The sequence below is a fragment of the Magnolia sinica genome, chromosome 6 (genome assembly GCF_029962835.1).
Source record: "Magnolia sinica isolate HGM2019 chromosome 6, MsV1, whole genome shotgun sequence".
Taxonomy (NCBI): Eukaryota; Viridiplantae; Streptophyta; class Magnoliopsida; order Magnoliales; family Magnoliaceae; genus Magnolia; species Magnolia sinica.
Genome location: NC_080578.1, coordinates 67,866,594 through 67,873,267, shown reverse-complemented (window position 1 = coordinate 67,873,267; position 6,674 = coordinate 67,866,594). Strand labels below are relative to the sequence as shown.

Below are 6,674 nucleotides of genomic sequence, written 5' to 3'. Positions count from 1 at the left end.
GTATTGCTCTAATATTGCATTCTTGGCACTTACCTTGCGCACACACTTACACCTCCCTCTAAGCTTTCTATAAGCTTATACATGATAGATGCATGCAAGTGGTCTTAGATCGCAGCAACGTTGAGCTTGGAGTGTGCAACGGACTTCTGGATATCCCGGTATCATTATTATATTTTATGTATTGTACCTTAAAGTTTTTTTATCATAGTGGACTTTGTGATGGTGTCTTGGTTATTGTTCATGGGATATGCTTATAGTTATGCTTATTATGAATCAAATTCATGTTAAAAATCCTCCTTGTAGGATCCCAGGATCGAAATATGGCGTATGGGCACTAGGAGCCGAGAATGGGGTACTACGAAGGCTGTCGGCACCGGATTTGGCGATTGAAAATTCTGTGAGCCCGGTTTTCATGTTTGGGGCGTGACATGTGGCCCACCTGGGAAGTGAGCCCACCCCAAGTGGCCCCAAAACAGATGGCCATCGTGGATAAAACACAAACATCAAGGCGTGCTCTTCCAACCAGATAGACCCCCTTAAGGGTAAATCCGTCTTCCCCTTTTCTTTTTTTTTTCTTTTTTTTATCCTTAACTGATCTGATAAAAATAGATGGTTGGTACAGATACAATACATATACATCTAGGTGGGGTCCACGTGCGTGGCCTACTAAGCTTTGAGATCAAATTGATATTTGCATTTTCCCTTCAATCGGGCCTGTGTGATCGATCGGTCACACAGGCCCCGAAATGGGTAGCAAGGTGGGTCCACTTCGTGGATGGCATGGACAAACTACGTACATCACGGTTGCCATTCAGCAAGGGAGAGAGAAAGAGACGTGAAATGGGAGGGCCCCACCACTATGAGCCCCCTCTGCGACGGAAGCACGACATGGGTATACAACACATACATCGAGTTGGGTCCCATCCCCATTAAAATAAAGGTCTACGTGACCTTTGACAAGTTGGATATCAAATAAAAATTATGGTGGGGTCCATGGTTAATGGCCCCTCATGGATGAAGCATACATCATGGTAGACCATCGGTCACACCTTGGGTCCCAAGTAGGATCCATACCATCAACCAGTGGGCCCCGCTTGAGCCCTAGGTCAATTTTAACACCTAATTCATATGGGACATGTACACCCACCTTTCCTTCTCTTCTTTGGCTCCTTGGACTCCTCTCCTCTTAAGATAGCTCTTTAAGGGAGGATGATGAGGTTTGGATGGTTGGATGGAGAGTTTTGGTGGTGGGAAGATGGTTCCTCTCCTTAGTTTTCTTTCTCTCCTTTATCTTTTTTTTCTTTTGTTGCTTGAAAGATGGAGGGAGAATGAGAGGGAACGAGAGAGGGATTGAAGTTGTAAGGATGGAAGGCATGGGGGGTTATGGGTGAGGAATGTGGCTTGTTGACTTTATGAGCATGAGGTGATATGGGGCATGGGTAGCATTACATTGTTGCCATGAAAGGTATGGGAAAGGTATGGGCTTTGTTAACCAGGTGGAAAGAGAGGTATGGGTTTAAGGCATGGTAGAGATTTCATTCTCTCAACTAGGAATCTTCCTAAAATCGGTGCACATGTTGCGCGCGGTGTTTCCTCGATTCACTCTCAAGCCCACAACTCCTATTCTAGGTATCGCATTAGGGTGCAAGATGTGGCATTGGAACCAAGGCGATGGTGCGATCGTGAGGGTATAGCTTTCGAGCTGAGTCGACTCGAGTTTTCAGGGTGTGCACAAAGGTCATGTGCATTCACTTTCTTTAGGTCGTGGGTCACCGGAATTCGATGGAAGGATACTCTATAAGAATATGGGTTTTACAATTTTGGTCGTGGTCTTTTTAGCAAAAAAGTGACCACCATAAGCTTGAGAGTGACAGAAGGAGATGATACTTTGGTGTTCATTGTCTAGCACACATCTTCTTAGAATTTGATCTGGGCAATATTTGAATAAATATGGGTCATCCCAGAAGAATTTACGAACCTCGACTAAGATTTTTTTTCTTATCTTGCGTAGTCTAATGAGTCAGCATGAAACCTGTAGCAAGATAATTTGCAATATTAGCAAAACAAGGTAAATGAGAGAGTTTAAACAGTTGTTCATCAAGGAACATGTCGTTTATAGGTATCATCTCAAGGGAATCAGGGAGATCAAGTCTGGAAAGATGGTCAGCCACTACGTTCTCTACTCCCTTTTTGTCTAGTATTTCTAAATTAAATTTCTGGAGTAGGAGGATCCATCTTATCAGGTGGGGCTTAGCATCATTCTTAGAAAAAAGGTACTTGAGTGTCGCATGATCAGTGTAAATGATGATCTTAGATCTGATCAAGTAGGACCTAAATTTATCTAAAGTGAATACTACGGCTAAGAGTTCCTTCTTTGTAGTGAAGTAATTCACTTGGGTAGAATTTAAAGTTCTACTTGCATAGTGAATAACATAGGGCTTCTTTTCGTTTCTCTAGTCTAACACTGCCCCAATAATATAGTTAGACGCATCACACATAATCTCAAAAGGTATGCTCCAATCGAGTAGCTGCATGATAGGTGCGGTAGTTAACATGCCCTTGAGCTTAGTGAAAGCTTCCTGGCATTACTCAGTCCACTCGTATGGTACATCCTTTTAAAGTAGATTGCATAAGGGACAAGAGAGGTGACTAAAGTCGTTTATGAATTATCTGTAAAAGCTGGCATGTCCTAAGAAGGATCACACGTCTCGTATGCTCTTAGGTGGAGGTAGGTTAGAGATAAGGTCAATTTTAGCCTTGTTTACCTCAATTCCCTTGGACAAGACTATATGTCCAAGAACTATTCCCTTAAAAACCATGAAATGGTACTTCTCCCAATTTAGTACCAAATTCTTTTCATCACATCACTTCAGCACACTTTTCAGATTTTTCAAACACTCACTGAAGGATGGACCAAATATAAAGAAGTCGTCCATGAAGACCTTTAAATATTTTCCCACCATGTCGGAAAATATACTCAACATGCATCGCTGAAAAGTGGCAGAAGCATTACATAGTCCGAATGGCATCCTTTAGTAAGTCAGGGTGTGATAAGGACATTTGAACATTGTCTCTTCCTGATCTTCAAGGGTCATCTCTATCTGATTGTAGCCCGAATATTCATCAAGGAAGCAATAGTAAGAGTGACAAGGTAGCCTTTCTAAAATTTGATCAATGAAGGGCAAATGAAAGTGATCCTTCCTCATGACGGTATTCAATTTCTTGTAGTCAATGCACACTCTCCAACCAGGAGTAACTCTAGCTGGCACGAGTTCATTATTGGCATTGGCTATGATGGTGATTCCAGACTTCTTAGGAACCACCTGAGTTGGACTCACCCATTGGTTGTTGGGTATGGTGTATATAATACCCACATCCAACAACTTAAGTACCTCAGCCTTAACCACTTCCTTCATGTTTGGATTTAATCTATGTTGTGGTTGTCGGGAGGTCTTCATATTATCCTCAAGATGAATGTGATGAGTACAAATCAAAGGGTCAATTCCCTTGAGGTCTGTAATCGATCGTCCAAGGGCTCCTTTATGCTCAATGAGAGTTGAGATAAGCATACGCTCCTATTCTTTCTCAAGGTGGAAAGAAATTATGACTAAGTATGTCTCATCTTGACATAAATAAACATATTTAAAATCGAAGGGTAATGGTTTTAGGTCAAGTTTCAGTGCTTTGAGGCTAGACGGTAGATGCACAACATTAGTTTGGGGTAATTTTTTAAATTGTGGCCTTCATCGGTTCACTTCAAGTATCAGTGTAGCATCAAGCAAGGCATTCATCTCCCTAATCATGTCATAATCCAAATCAGGGGAGTGGGCCAAGCACGTCTCTAGAAGGTCAGAAGATAAGGTCATCAGAGCTCTATCTTCCACGAAAGAGTCTATCATATTAATGTCGTGGGACTCATCATCATCCTCTACCTGTTTGCTCATGTTGAAAAAGATATTGAGGTCCAATGTCATATTTCTAAAGACAAATTCATGACCCCATTCCTACAATTGATGATAGCATTGGATGTAGCAAAGAACGGGTGGCCAAGTATGACAGGGATTTGAGTGCTTATGTCTGCGATGGGCTGAGTATCCAGGATGATAAAATCCACTGGATAGTAGAATTTATCAACTTGGACTAATACATCCTCAATCATCCCTCTTGGTACTTGAACTGAGCGATCAGCAAGTTCTAATGTGGTTCGGGTGGGTTTTAACTCACCTAGACCCAGTTGTTTGTAGACCGAGTAAGGGATCAGATTTACGCTTGCCCCAAGTCAAGAAGTGCGTTCTCAATTTGGTGGTTCCCAATTATACAAGTGATAGTTGGGCTACTTGGATCTTTATATTTTTGTGGCACATTTTGCTTGAGGATGACACTCACTTTTTTTGTTAGGAATTTTTTTTTATACTTTGCCGCCTCTTAGTTGTGCATAGGTCTTTCAGAAATTTGGCATATGAAGGAATTTATTTTACAACATCCAAAAGAGGGATGTTGACCTTCATTTGTTTTAACACCTCTAGAATATCCTGTGAATTGGTTAGAGGTTTTGGTGCAAACAACTGCTGAGGGATTGGAGCAATTGGCTTGCTTAGAGGTTTTGGTTCTAATTCACGTGGAGTAGTGCTAGGTCTATCATCTGTGTCTTCTTCTGGGTCCTTAGACTTTCAGCCCTTACCAGAATAGATTTGTCAATTGTTTTTCCACTCTTAAGAGTGGTGATAGACTTGGCTTACTCCATTAGGTTTGAAGAGCTTGGTTCACTAACTCCGTATTACGGTTTAGGATTGGGGATAGGTTGAGCTGGGAGGATCCCTTTCTCCATAATCGCAACGTGTGAGTCTATCTTTTGTATAGCCTTTGTAAGTTCTTGTAAGGCTTGGAGAGTACTTTGTTAGATGAGCACTTGAGGATTTTGAACCAATTCCTCTTGAGGTTTCCCTTGATTTAAGAATTGGTTAGGGATTCCTTGAGGAGTAGCAGTCTGTCCATTCCTGCAACTGAAGTTTGGATGATTTCTCCAACTTGAATTGTATGTGTTTGAAGTGGGTCCTTTAAAAGGCCTTTGGTAGTTATTCATGGCATTCGATTTCTCATTTAATATTTCTTGAAAAATAGGTATTGTTGGAAAATTTTCAGTTGTACGAACATTGCAAGCACAAATACCGCAAACTTCCTTAGCCTTATCCTTCTTAAGTTCCATGGCTTCTAGTTTCCTTGTGAGACTGGCCAATTTAGCATTTATATCGTCTTCCTCTTTCAATAAGTATATTTCGCCATTATCCTTTGATTGAGTAGGCTTAGAAGTGGTGTTAGGTCTTGGGGAGATGTCTCATGATTATGCGGTTTCAGCGGGTTTCTCAAAGTAATCCCACACATCATCGACATCTTTATTCATGAATTCCCCATTGCACATCGTCTCGACAAATTAGCACATGGAAGATGTTAGGCCTTTATGGAAGAAATTCATTATGTGTGTCTCAAAACCGTGTTGTGGGCATGAACTGACAAGATCCTTGAACCGCTCCCAACATTGGAAGAATGTTTCATCTTCCTTTTACGCGAAGTTCCTGATCAACTTTCTAATGGTGTTCGTTTTATAGTATGGGAAGAATTTCTTTATGAACTCTCTTATCATGTCATTCCATCTACTAATAGATCGTGGACGTAGTGAATGCAACCACGTCTTAGTGTTTTCTTTTAAGGAGAAAGGAAAGATTTTCAGCCTGATCGTGTCCTCGGACACATTAGGAAAATATAAAGTGGCTATTTCTCGTTAAACTCTTGCAAGTGTAGGTATGGACTTTCAGATTCAAGTCCATGGAACTTTGGAAGGAGTTGGATTACTCCTGGCTTGATATCGATATTTCTTGTACTTTCTGAAAAAAATCATACAGGAAGGTGTGCTCACCCCCGCCGATTGTAAATAGTCTCGTAAAGTACGAGGCGCCTGGGGGTGCATGATGCACCTCATTCTCATCCTAGGCCTCTTCAACTGGAGGTTGAGGTTGATTAATAGCCATCACTTCTATTGACTCTGAAGATCTCAAGTGGTGCCTAGTCCTATGACGGATAGGCAACCCTTTAACTAATCCTCCTTCACTCAAAAGACAGATAATGTTGTCGTGAACCCACTTGGGCATGAAACACTCTCAACTTTCAAGTACAGAATTTAACCTAAAATCTAAGAATTGAAAACTACAGCAAATCAGAAGTAAGCGGGAGAGAGTTAGAATGAAGTTACCAAATAGAGGATGCTAGGTTAGGATCCTACAAAACAGAGAACAAAGTTAGTTTCTAAAAATAAGTTCAGATAAAAAATCCTATCCTAAAAACAGAAAAATAAATCCTAATCTTAACCTAATTCTAGTATTAATTTATTTTAAAAAAATGCAGTTGTAGTCCCCAGCAACGGCGCCAAAAACTTGTTCACAACCCCAAGTGTTAGGTCACAATTTAGTAATAACTCGGTAAGACCGAGGTCGAATCCACAGGGACTAATCTTGTACGTTTATGAATTTAACTAGAACCAGAACTAGAAAAACATCTAAATCTAAATATGAAATATTAGAGAGAGTAATTCCGAATGATGTTATTGAAACTTGTGAATTTAAATATGGGAACTATGGTGCCAAGGATCCACTTGTAGCAATTGACATGTTGCCTTACTT

The 6,674-nt window shown here is 40.8% G+C and overlaps 1 non-coding gene across 1 annotated transcript; it reads left to right on the top strand.

The window, feature by feature from the left end:
- The first annotated feature begins 5,486 nt into the window (after positions 1-5,486).
- Positions 5,487-5,593, top strand: LOC131250445 (small nucleolar RNA R71). Its single transcript, XR_009173372.1, has one exon. It is a non-coding gene; the product is annotated as a small nucleolar RNA R71 (small nucleolar RNA).
- Positions 5,594-6,674: the final 1,081 nt, after the last annotated feature.